The following is a 13,292-nucleotide window of genomic DNA, read 5'->3' as shown; positions in this document are numbered from 1 at the left end:
ACTCACTGCTCTGGTCTGGCAAGAATCAAGTATCTCTTTACTTGGATACACACATAACATTTGCCAACAACTTCACAATGCAAATCAGCATCGACCTTATAGACAACAATTAGGTCGGTAGCCAAAACCTAAAACCCTAAGCATCTAGGTTATCAATACAGTCGGTCCAATCCTGACCGTTTAATCACATTGCATAGAGTAAAACAATCTTGAACAAATCTCAAGACATTCTCCATCGTTCGTTCTTCACCGCTTCAGGAAGTTGATAACCAATCATGCGCTTTCCACCATTTACTGAGATTTTGTACATTCCTGAGGTGGATAGAATAAATCTTCTTCATGCAAGATCCTCAAGAAGATTCTTCACGTGCACAAGGCTGACGTGGCAACTCAATCTCATCTTCATTTCAATGCTAACTCATCACAAGATGTCATCGGTCGAATCACACAGACTTGGAATGCATCAACCAGAAACCCCGATACAAACTTTCCATATACCGGTTCACTTTCTGCATATACCGGTTCATTCCATCATACCAGTTCACACTTCATCATATCGCTTCACTTGTACCATCATACTGGTTAACTTGTATCATCATACCGGTTCACTTGCCAGGTCGCTTACTTCAATACACCGGTTCATACTTCAGCATATTGACATCAATGACAACATACAATACTATCGTGTCATCATACTGTGCACATACGCCAACAGTAATGATATTTGATTGACACATGTTTAGTCTTTGAATGTTGCACCGGATTCTTTGATATTTTTTTAGCACTAGAATTATCATAGTATATAATAGTAGGCTCATCATGAATAACTCTGATATCTTTCAACATTTGCTTCATCCAAACCACCTGAGTGCAATTACTAGTAGCAACAATGTACTCAGATTCAGCAGTAGATAAGGACATTGATTATTGTTTCTTTCTAGCCCATGATGCCAACTTCTTACCTAAAAAAGACTACTCCACTGGTAGTGCTCTTCCAGTCATCTACATCACCAGCCCAATCAGCATCAGTGTAGGCACACAACATGAAGTCATCATTTCTCGGGTACCATAAACCATAATCCATAGTTCCCTTCAGATATTTGAATATCCTCTTAACAGTAGTGACATGACTCTCTTTAGGATGAAATTGATATCTAGCAGCCATGCACACAACATGCATAATGTCAAGCCTAGTCTGAGTAAGATATAGCAGCCCACTGACCATAGATCTGTACAAACTCTTATTAGCTTTAGGAGAGTCATCATTCTTGGACAATTTACAGTCAGTCACCATAGGAGTTCCAAACGGTTTGGAGTCATCTAATCCAAACTTCTTCAGTAATTCTTTAAAATACTTAGTTTGAGATATGAATATACCTTTTCCTGTATGTGCAATCTGCAAAGCTATGAAGAATTTCATTTCACCAATCATAGACATTTCAAATTATTTTTGCATATCACCGAAAAACTTCATGCTCAAGTCATCATCACCACAAAAGATAATATCATCAACAAAGACTTCAACAATTAGAATGTTATCATTTTCAGTCTTGGCATACAGATTACTGTTAGCAACACTTTTAGTAAATCCCAATTTCAAGAAGTATTTGTCTAGTCTAGCATAGAAGGCTCTAGGAGCTTGTTTTAATCCATAAAGATCTTTCTTCAACTTACATACCATGTCTCCATCATCCGACAATGAAAATCCATCAGGCTATTCAATGTAAACTTCTTCTTCTAGATCACCATTCAAAAAGGTTGATTTGACATGCATCTAATAAACCTTGAAATCTTTATAAACAACATAAGCAAGCAACAGTCTAACAACTTCAAGTCTAGAAACCGGAGAAAAAGTCTCCTCATAATAAATTACTTCTTGTTGTAAATAACCTTTGCAAACCAGTCTAGCTTTATTTCAGACAACTTCACCGGCTTCATTCAATTTGTTTTTGAATAGCCATTTAGTACCAATAACATTTGTATCCTTAGGTCTAGGAACAAGTTCCCAAGTATTATTCTTTTCAATCTGATCTAGATCTTCTTACATATCTCTCATCCAATTTTCATCTTTACAAGCTTCAACACATCTTTAGGTTTGACTTTAGAAATCAAATATACTTCTTCAACAACTAACCTTCTTCTATTCATCACACCTTTATTCTTATCACCAATAATCAGATTTTCAAAATGATTATATCTTACATACCTCAGAGTCTTCTAATTGTTCTGATTCTCAGGTTCCTGAACATCTTCACTAGTAGAAGCAATATCCGTATTAACAGTCTCTACCCGATCATTCTGTATAGGGTCTTGAGGCTGAACATGGGCTCGAACAACATGTTGACCATCATCATAATTGCATGCTCTAATCTCCTTCCTAGGGTTCTCATCCACTTTCACATTTACACTCTCAACTATCTTTCTCGATCTCTTATTATAGAATCGATAGGTGTTTCTCTTAGTTGAATATCCCAAGAAGATACCTTCATCACTTCTAGCATCAAACTTTCCAATGTCCTCATCTCTCTTGATATAATATTGTCTACCAAATACTCTGAAATATCTCACAGTAGGAACATGACCAAACCATAGCTCATAAAGGGTCTAACTAGTATCACCTTTGATATGAACTCTGTTGAATGTGTAAACAATAGTTCTAATGGCTTCTCTCTAGTAAATCTTTGAAACATTTCCTTCAATCAGCATAGTCCTTGCCGCATCCAAAACAGTTATGTTCTTCCTCTCAACAACTCCATTTTGCTAAGGGGTTCTAGGAGAAGATAATTGTCTTCTAATTCCATGCATCTCACAAAATGAATTAAACTCACCGGAATCGAATTCTCCACCTCTATCAGATCGCATACATCTCATCTTCAATCCAGACTCAGTTTCCACCTTATCTTTGAATATTTTGAATTTATCCAATTCTCTTGATTCCTCCTTCAAAAACACAACCCACATCATCCTAGAATAATCATCAATTAGCTGCATAAAATATCTATCACCCTGCACAGTTCTAACATTTGTAGGTCCACATAGGTCAATATGCACAAGATCTAGCAGTCCATCATATGTATATTGTTTGCTCTTGAAAGAAATACTTGTTTTCTTACCCAGCTAACATTCCTTACATACTGGATTAACATGCTTAACAATCTTAGGCAAATCTCTAACAGAATGTGTAGAAAATATCTTAATCATTGAATCAAAGTTACATGGCACATCCTCCTATGCCACAACCAACTCTCATAGATCTTATCAATCAAACAACTTTTCTCACCAGCATTCAAATGAAAAATGTTGCCTTCAATCTTAGTCCCATATACAATCCTTGTTAGGATTCCCACAAATACTGAGAGGGGGGGTGAATCAGTATCTAACCGGTGAATTGAATTTCTTAACTTAAAACATGTAGAACATATTATAACAGTGTACCAGTATGCAAGAAATAATGCAATAAATAGAATTAAAAGCATCCACATGAAAAGCACACCATGACACAAGGATTTAACGAGGAAACCCGGTGTGGGAAAAACCTCAGTGGGATTTGTGACCCACAATATTCACTTACTGGCCAATAAGAGAATATTACTTACAAGAGGGGCCTGCACATGCAGGAAGGCCAACTGCCTAGAGCTCACTGCTCAAATACAAAATGGGAAGTCTCACTGACTCACAAAAGGATTATACAAATCCAATATCTTGTACTGCTTCAGAATAGCATCTATAATGCTAGATCTAGTACCGGTTTCTGCTCTACTTCTTACATAAACCCTTAACCTATAATTTGCATAATAGGTCTACCTTATTTCGCCATATATATTCCACTATCTTTCTTACAAATGTTCTACAATGATCTCTCTTACATAAGAGTCATTTTACAATGATGCCAAGTCGTCTTACAAAGAGTTTACATAATAAACAAAATATAATATAACAAAAATCCTATTAGCCTCTGTGCTGGTATGCTTCCTTTCTCTGCCGATGCCGGTGGTCTAAGTGTCGGTGTAGAGTCTAATCTTGCTAGTGTCGATGTAATGCCTTGCCAGTGCCATAGGATTGTAAGGTTGCCATCAATGACAAAACCTTCAATCACCTACAATGTCTCATTGGAGTGTTCATATACCAACAATCTCCCCCTTTGGCATTGATGGCAACACTCATGAGAAAATTCAAAAGTGTATCCAAAACTTGTAATGCAAAAATGTTTCCGAAAATATGTTACCAAAAAATATAAGAACTCCCCCTGAGAAGATAAGTCTTTTGCCGGTTATTTCCTCATACTACTACTCCCCCTTTGGCATCAATGACAAAGGTTGTCAAGATATCAGTAGAGTTGTAGTCTCAACCTTGTAACTCTATGGTTACAATTTGAAAAAAATCTGCCAAAATCAAGTTTATACTTTCCATAAACTTCTTGTTGTCCTTTATTGTTGTCTCTGTTCTTTGAACTATATCCGTGAGGTGCTGCATATGCTCTACCGGTGTTCTCTGTCCCTGTACCAGTGCCTCAGATATTTCCTTTCGTAATGATGCTAGATAGTCCAATCTTGGACTTAGTCTTAGTCTCAAATTCTTTGCCTTATTTACTATTCTCTCCTTTTCTCTTTCTAACTTAAGTAACTCTTCCTCAAAACTTGTTATCCTTTGCTCAAAAACTGATAATGTATCAGGTGAGTTAACAAAATTATCAGCAAGTTTATTAATTTCATCCTGTACCTTGCTCATTTTCTTATCTATGTCTACTGTTAAAAAGTTTGTCTTGCAAGTATCTTTGTACAGAGTTTTGAATTCCTTCAATAAGTTACGTAGTTCCGGTAGAAGTGTGCCAAATTCCCTAGTACACTTCTTTATCTAATCTTCAAAGAATTTTTGCTTTTCAATTTCTAACTTGTCCTTCAATGCCTCTTCCTTTATTTGCTCAACAATCAATGTGGTCTCAGTGATGTATTTACAAAAAGTGTTAAGTTGTCTTAAAGAATCCTTATTGTCCATGTTACAGTTAGGAGCTATCATCTTCAAAATTGGGATTGTGTCATCTATAGCTTTATAAGCCTATGAACTACAATTTATTATCCTTTTGATGGAGTCCAAAAGTACTTCAGTTACATTTGTTGATTTTTAGCTTGCTGAGAAGGAACCAACATTCTGAATTCCGTCGGTGGAGGAAGTAACCAAGCTTGTAGTGACCTCTGATAGGTCAGTCTGTGTTTCCATTTCCTTAAGCAATGGTTTTTGATCTTCTCCTGTTGTCGGTGGCACTGTTTCCACATGAACGTGTTCCTGTTCCAGAGCCTGTTGCTCTACTTGTCTCTCTGTTTGTTTCTCTATGTTATCAACTTCAACTTTTCCTTCAGTATTATCAATGTTGTCAATTGTCAATGGCTCACTAGCCATATCTGTCTTGCTGATTGTATCTTTGTCTATCATAATGTTGACTTTTTGTGTATCAACATCAACTATGTATAGTACCTCAGGGTTAGGATTTGTACGTATCCTTTATGTCCATACTCTCATCTGTCGGTTGATCTTCAGTAGTTGTTACCAGTGATGTAATTGGAGGCAGTGGGAGTAAGTTGTCTTTTACTTTGATGCTCGGAGGTCCACCAACCTTTACTTTTCCTTTGTCCTTCTCCTTCTGGTATACCTTTAATGGTTTGGGGTTCCTGTACTCTTCCTGTTTTTCTTTCTCAACAAGGAATATGTCCCATGCATTTTCTATTTCCTTTGTTACTTCATTCACTCTTCCAACCATTAATGCAATATGTCGGTGTGCAGTAGAGAATACTGACCAGTTGGCTTGTGCAATTAAGTCATCTATCTCCTTAGGTGAATTTACTGGGTAAACAACAAGTAACTTTTCAATTTTGATTTTCTTATCAAGCTCTACAACAACTTGTCTTCTTGCTTCCAGTCTTTTGAACAATTCATCTGGTAGATCATCAATTACTTCCATCAAGAACTTCTTATAGATGTTCATGTGCAAAATGACACTATTTTCAACTTGTTCTTTTTCATCTACTGACAGTGTATCATAGACCTTTCCTATGTTCTTGAGTTTCCCTTCTTCTATGATTTCATTTAGCAATTTGTCAAGAAGGGCCATGTTTTGTTTAGTCTTCTTCTTCTTTGGTGTCAACTTTTTCTTTGGTGTTGTCTTTCTAACCGAGGACCTCACTGCTTGTTGTTTTTGTCTAGTCCTTCTAGGCGAGGGTGTGGATGCCAGTGAAGGATCCCTTTTCCTTACAACTCTTTTGAAAGTTGCAGGCATGTCATTCTCCGAAGAAGTAGCTACCAGTGAAAGGTGAGTCTCTGGTTGTTGTGCTTGTAACTCATCTTCAGTGATACCAGTTTGTTTCAATATATCTTCTTTAATAGCCTTAGCCTATCTAGAACCTCTTCTCACAACTGCTTCAACCTTTTTCACTCTCTTCTTAGATTGAATTTGACTTTATATGGTCTTAGCACTACCAAATACTTCTTCCTTAGGTTCATTTGGTGCTTCCAGAAGTGCTTTAGCATAAGTCTCAATGATATGATCATCGGTTTCATAACCCATCTCTGTTACCCAAATTGTTCTAGGGATGACTGCTTCCATCTAGATCTCATCCTTTTTTATTACAAAACATATATCATCCTTGTATTTGTTAACAATTTCCTGTGATAGTCTTATCCTTTTGTTCATCCTAACCTTTAGTGCTTGAAAATTGTCATGAATATTCTTTTATTTGTTTTCACCCATGTTGTTGAATAGTTTTGTTAACTATTTTCCTACCGGTATATCAAATCCAAGGTTCTTATGGCCAATACCGGGAACCTATTTAGTTATGTGTAGCATCAAGAATACAAGTAGATTTCCAAATCTAAAAGTTCCTTTCTTATCCTTCTTGATTTTTCCTAAGTTATCAATCAACTCATCTTTTAACCATTCACATACATCAATTTTCACATTGTCTTTAACCATGTCATAAGCACTCTTAATGCATAAACTGGAAACTGAGTTAAGTCAGTTTGCATGAGTTGCTTTGTACCCTAAAATCATGCTAAAAAATCTCACATTTATATCAGTCACATCATTAACCCTCAGAGACCTTCTGTCTGATGTTGCACTAGTTAGATTCATTACTAGGTCATTGGAGACCTTCTTAGTCTTGTCTGGTCTGTTACCGGTGGAAGGTAACCCTGTTACTACTTTCACAGCTTCCTTTGTAATTTTGTGAACCAAATCAAATCAAGCCAAAAGAATGAACCATGTACCCTGCTTAAAACTATCCTAATCACTTCCTTGGGAAATTCAGGAATGCAGAGGATTTCAGTGAATCCTAGGGTTTCAACAATTTTATGTTCAGGTTTTACATTTCCAGAATTGTCACATATAACAGTCTTATACATGTTTTTAATTTCTTCATCTCCTAATTCCTCTATGTTGCAATGGATGTATATTTTGGGATCTTCTGCAAAAACAACTCCTTTTGGAATTTGGGAAAAAGCACCTACATTGTCATCTTTCTTAGCTACCTCGGGAACTAGTTGAAATACAGGCCTAGGGCATTTTATAACCTCAACTATTGTAGGGTTTGCTATGAATTCAGGTGCAGAGGAGGATGCCATGATAAATATCTTTTTCTGCCTTTGGATGGATTGATTTCTAAAGTGCTTTGCCTCTTTGCTCGAAATGCCTTCGCTCTGGATATTTTGCGCTCTTCGAATGTTTGAACGCTCGGTGAAGTGAAATGGAGCCAAAAACATTAATTTATAATGTCGAACTGCCAACTACCACATTTAATGTATGTCAGTTAAGTAGTCACTTAACATTGTCTGCAGGTATAGAAGTAATTTCCAACTTCTCACCATTAACCGAGGGAATTATAGCATATGTCTCATTGATTGCCAAACCCTCAAGAAAATTTTCTTCAATTTGATGAAGAGCTTCTTGTCGGTGGAGTATTACTTTGTCCTATCGATGAAGCACTACTCTGTCCTGCCGGTGGAGTGATGATTGGTTCTACCAGTGAAGGAGTATTCCCAACAATATTTAGGTCTAACTTTCTAATCCATTGTTTTGAGAATTCTTTCTTAACCTCTTCAACTTTTTCTTTTCCTTTCAAACTAGGACCTTTGTTGTCTGTCGGTGATCCTTTAATTCTACAGAATTTTGCAATGTGCCCAATCTTGTTACATGCATAACAAGTCACATTATTTTTCTAAATAGCTTTCCCATAACCTATGTCGGTTTGTGTTCTGCATTGATTAGATAAATGTCCAAATCTTCCACAAACATAACATCTCACATTCATTCTGCAATTTTCAGAGTTATGACCAACTTTGTTGCATTTTGAACATTGACCAGTGGGTGCATTTGTGTTCTGATAATTTCTAGATCTACATTCATTTGCTCTGTGACCATACTTATTACAGTTAAAGCATTTTCCATTGAATTTATAAGCATTAGGTTGCCTTACCGGTTTGCTATGATCCTGAGTGTTTGCAGTACCGGAGCTTTCACCAACTTCAAAGCCAATTCTAGAAGTGTCACCTTTAGGTTTTTGATTCTTCAGCAAGTTACCAAGTTCCTCTGAGCTTTTCTTGAATTTATCTTTATGTTGATTTGCAGTATCTAGTTCTCTTTCTAAGACTTCTTTCTGCCTCATCAATTCATTTGAGTCATTCTGAGTGTGAATCAAATATGTCTTCAATAAATCATTTTCATAGCTAAGTCTTGTGTTCTCATTTGTTGCATCACTTAGTCTTCTGGTCAATTCTTCTTCATTCTTCTTCCTATCTTCAATTTCTTTACAGAATCTCATAGTCATATCCTGCATCTCATTCTTTGTTGTCATGTTCTCTTGTTTCAGCTTGTTTATCATATCATTAAGTGATTCCTTTTCATCATTCTCATTTTGCATCTTTTCACAAAGTTCTCTTCTCTTATTTCTTGAAATAGTAAGATTCTCTTGAAGTGCTTGAATAATATCCTATGCAGCCTTTAGATCATCTTCAAGTTTGATGTTTTTCAATTTCTCTGCATCATAGTCTAAGAGAGCTCCTTCAAGTTGCTTCATCAGATTTTCCATCTCTACCAGTGTCAAGATCTTCCTCAAGTTGTTAGGCTTTTGAAAATAGAGGACCAAGCTCTGACACCAATTGTTAGGATTCCCACAAATACTGAGAGGGGGGGTGAATCAGTATCTAACAGGTGAATTGAATTTCTTAACTTAAAACATGTAGAACATATTATAACAGTGTACCGATATGCAAGAAATAATGCAATAAATAGAATTAAAAGCATCCACATGAAAAGCACACCATGACAAAAGGATTTAACAAGGAAACCCGATGTGGGAAAAACCTCGGTGGGATTTGTGACCCACAATATTCACTTACTAGCCAATAAGAGAATATTACTTACAAGAGGGGCCTGCACATGCAGGAAGGCCAACTGCCTAGAGCTCACTGCTCAAAGACAAAATGGGAAGTCTCACTGACTTACAAAAGGATTATACAAATCCAGTATCTTGTACTGCTTTAGAATAGCATCTATAATGCCAGATCCAGTACCAGTTTCTGCTCTACTTCTTACATAAACCCTTAACCTATAATTCGCATAATAGGTCTGCCTTATTTCGCCTGATATATTCCACTATCTTTCTTACAAATGTTCTACAATGATCTCTCTTATATAAGAGTCATTTTACAATGATGCCAAGTCGGCTTACAAATATTTTACAATAATAAACAAAATATAATATAACAAAAATTATGTCGGCCTCTGTGTCGGTATGCTTCCTTTCTTTGTCGGTGTCGGTGGTCTGAGTGCGAGTGTAGAGTTTGATCCTGCTAGTGCCGGTGTAATGCCTTGTCGGTGCCATAGGATTGTAAGGTTTCCATCAATGACAAAACCTTCAATCACCTACAATGTCTCATTGGAGTGTGCATATGCCAACAATCTCTATACCAGAGGTATTCAAGATCGTGCATTTACCATCCTTGAATTATAGATCATAACCCTTATCAACCATCTATCCAACACTTAAAATATTATGCTTCAAACCTTCAACATACAAGACATCATAAGTGTTATGTTTTCCATCAAAATAAATAGAGCTTCTCCCATAGATTACACAGGCTTTGTCATCTCCAAATCTAACTATTCCACCATCATATTTTTCCATACTCAAAAATTTTCTTTTATCACCGGTCATATGATGTGAATAGCCACTATTAATCACCCAATCATCTTTCTCTTCAACCTTAGCATCCAAAGCTTTCTCCTCAATAGTACAGCTAGTGGAATCAATAGGTACAGGTCCATCTTCCTTAATGGCAAGGAATACAACTTCATCTTCTTTTGATTCATCATCTGTAACACCTTCATCTATAGCATAATAACAGTTTTTCTAGTTCCTAAACTTTTGGTTAGACTTATAAGGCTTATCATACTTATCATGCTTCTCATATCTACCATTCCTATCATGCTTATCAAACTTATCATACCTGTCATTCTTAGCCATTCTCTCCAGGCATCTAGAAGCAAAATGTCCTATCTTATTACAAGAGAAACATTTCAAGGGCAACTTTCCATCATACTTCCTGGTACCTTTAGACAATCTCAGGGCAATCAGTGCCTCAATCTCATCAAGCTCTCTTTATTGCTCTGCTATCTCTCTTCTCTCTCTTTCATATCTGGATATTTTGCACTCATTAGGATCATACTTCTTCTTACAGGATACAGACGTAGATTCTCTAATTGTTGTTTTAGACTTTCCATGTGATTCTCTAAACTCGCTCAGCTCAAATGCAGCAAGCTTTCCAACCAACATATCTCTTGTCACTGTAGTCACACTTCGGATCTCATCAATAGCAGCAACCTTATGTTTATAAGCAGAAGGCAAAGATCTCAGCACCTTGGCAACAATTTCATCTTCCTCAATGCTTTCGCCAGCACATCTGATACCTAGGACAAGGTCATTCACCTTAGCCATACAAGAATGTATGTTCTCATCATCTCCCATCTTCAATGTCTCATATTTTCCTTTAAAACTCTGCAACTTAGCAACTTTCACCTATTTTTCACCTTCATATAGAATCTCAAGCTTCTCCCAGATCTCATGTGCAATTTGAAGTCCCATAACATTTGTCATTTCTGAATCAGTCAAGCCACTAAGCAATGCTTCCTTTGCTCTAATGTTATATTCTTCTTCCTTAACCTCATCCGGAGTAGATGGTCCATTTTGAGGAACAACATAGGGATTATTTGTGATCTTATAGTAATCTTCTCCAAGACATTTCAGGTGCACCTCCATACGGTTCTTCCATTTAGTATAGTTACTTCCATCAAACCTCGGACTGTCCTTCTTGAAAAGAATATTGTTGTCAATTTTTGTGCCAACCTTAGCAGATCTCAAATCTAGGATTTCAGCGTGGCTAACATTTTACGTTAGTCAATACTGATAACATGTCGTGTTATCAGTCTTAGCAGGGTTAGCTGCTTCTTCATAGTTTTGCAAAGTCATATAACAAGAGGGTTATATGATGTGTTAATAACAGGTTGTGTTATTGACCGAGCAGTGTTATTGACCACTAAGATCGGGTCGCGTTATTGACCACCAAGGTGGTATCCAATTAGCTAAGTGTTTGGAAAGATTTTGATCTCATCGGATAAGGTCCCACATGATAAGAGAACAAGGATAAAGCTTGGACCGCTTATCTTGCGGAGATAAATGAAGACAGTTGAGACCACGCGGGATAAGAAAAGTAACAAATAAAAGTGCAAAGCAGGGCCCAATTCTTTTTCGATTTGATCGGGTCAGTCGGCCAACTCACTTAGGTTCAACTGGCTAGAGGGGCTCTCGATCGTCAGTGGGACAATTTCCCCCTTCCTCTTACTAGTCGCATTATTTTCAAACACAATAAGTAGAGGTTGCGAGATAAGAATTTTCAAAGGCCATGAAGTATTCCTCCTTATCCCGCGAAGGGGAATGATGACAACAGATGGGACACGGGATAAGAAATCAAAGTGAAAGGCTTTCTTCTTATCCTGCGAGGTTAGAACAACGCACAGTTGATGCCACAGGATAAGATACAAGGGGAACAAAGGACCCTTATCTTGTGAAGGAAAACAAAGACAAGAGAGATCTCGTGCGATAACGAGCAAATAGAAACTACAAAGCATTTTTCTTATCCCATGGGGTAAATTCGAAGAGTGCAAAGTGTTGTGGGATAAGGAACAAGGAATAATTAAAGCAAATGTTTATCCCGCAAGGTAAAGTCGGGCCCGTAGGGGTCCTACGGGATAGGAATTCAGGGGCCATTTAGCGGTCAAACATAGTAAGGATACGTGGACCCGGGGTGCCACGTTGACCAATTCTGGTCATCGGATCTTCATAAAGCCCCGATCCGACGGCCATGTTTTAACCATCGGTTGGGCCTGCTGGAGGCCTAGATGGATAGATCTCATGCATCCATCTTTGCGTGAATCTCTCGAATCAACGATCAGCATTTGAATTCGCAGAGGTTGTTGGCATTTGAAATTTCGCAAAGGAGTTGTTGTCAACCTGACTGTCAAGATGTTCTTCCTGGTCAACTCGATGCCTCATATCTGATCTGATCGCCCTCCAGGCACCATATTTGCTTGTCATTACTTCAGATGTGACCCTGCAGGCTGTTTTCAAATGCCACCATGACCTCTTTAATATAGAATAGAGACTTTTTGTCCCTGCAAATGTTCTCAACCATGTTTGTTGGTAGGGATTACTTCACTGAGGGGGGTTTTTTCGTGCTTCCAGAGATAGAGAAACAAGTTGTAGAGCTGTTATAGTATGCCATCAGATCTGTCAATCTGATCTCTTCTCCTCCTCTCTTATTTTTTTGTAACCTAACCTGGGTAGGGTTAGGTTTTACTCAATGTAACCATCTGAGTTATGCCTGAACTATAAAGGCAATTTTGTACATTTTTCTCAGGATATTCTCCCTTCTTTTCTCATATAGAATTATTATGTTTCTCTACACTTGTAAATTTTTGGCTTGCCCTTACATGAATATAATTCACCTATTTTCCTCCTTTAAGTTCTGTCAATCTGTGTATTTCTTTTACCTCTTTGTCTGAGTGCATTTTAATTTGTTTCCTGAGTATAGATGACTGTGTTGATTCCTTGTGGATATCATCTGTGAACTAGATCAGTTCCTCCTATTATCTTACAAATTACAGCCTTCACTCTACACTTCAGGGGCTAGTTAAGATAGGAAATTGTGCATACTTGGGTAGTCTTATTCATTTTCTGTGCATTTATAGG

This window comes from Cryptomeria japonica, chromosome 5 (assembly GCF_030272615.1).
Source record: "Cryptomeria japonica chromosome 5, Sugi_1.0, whole genome shotgun sequence".
Lineage (NCBI taxonomy): Eukaryota > Viridiplantae > Streptophyta > Pinopsida > Cupressales > Cupressaceae > Cryptomeria > Cryptomeria japonica.
This window is presented reverse-complemented; position numbering follows the sequence as displayed.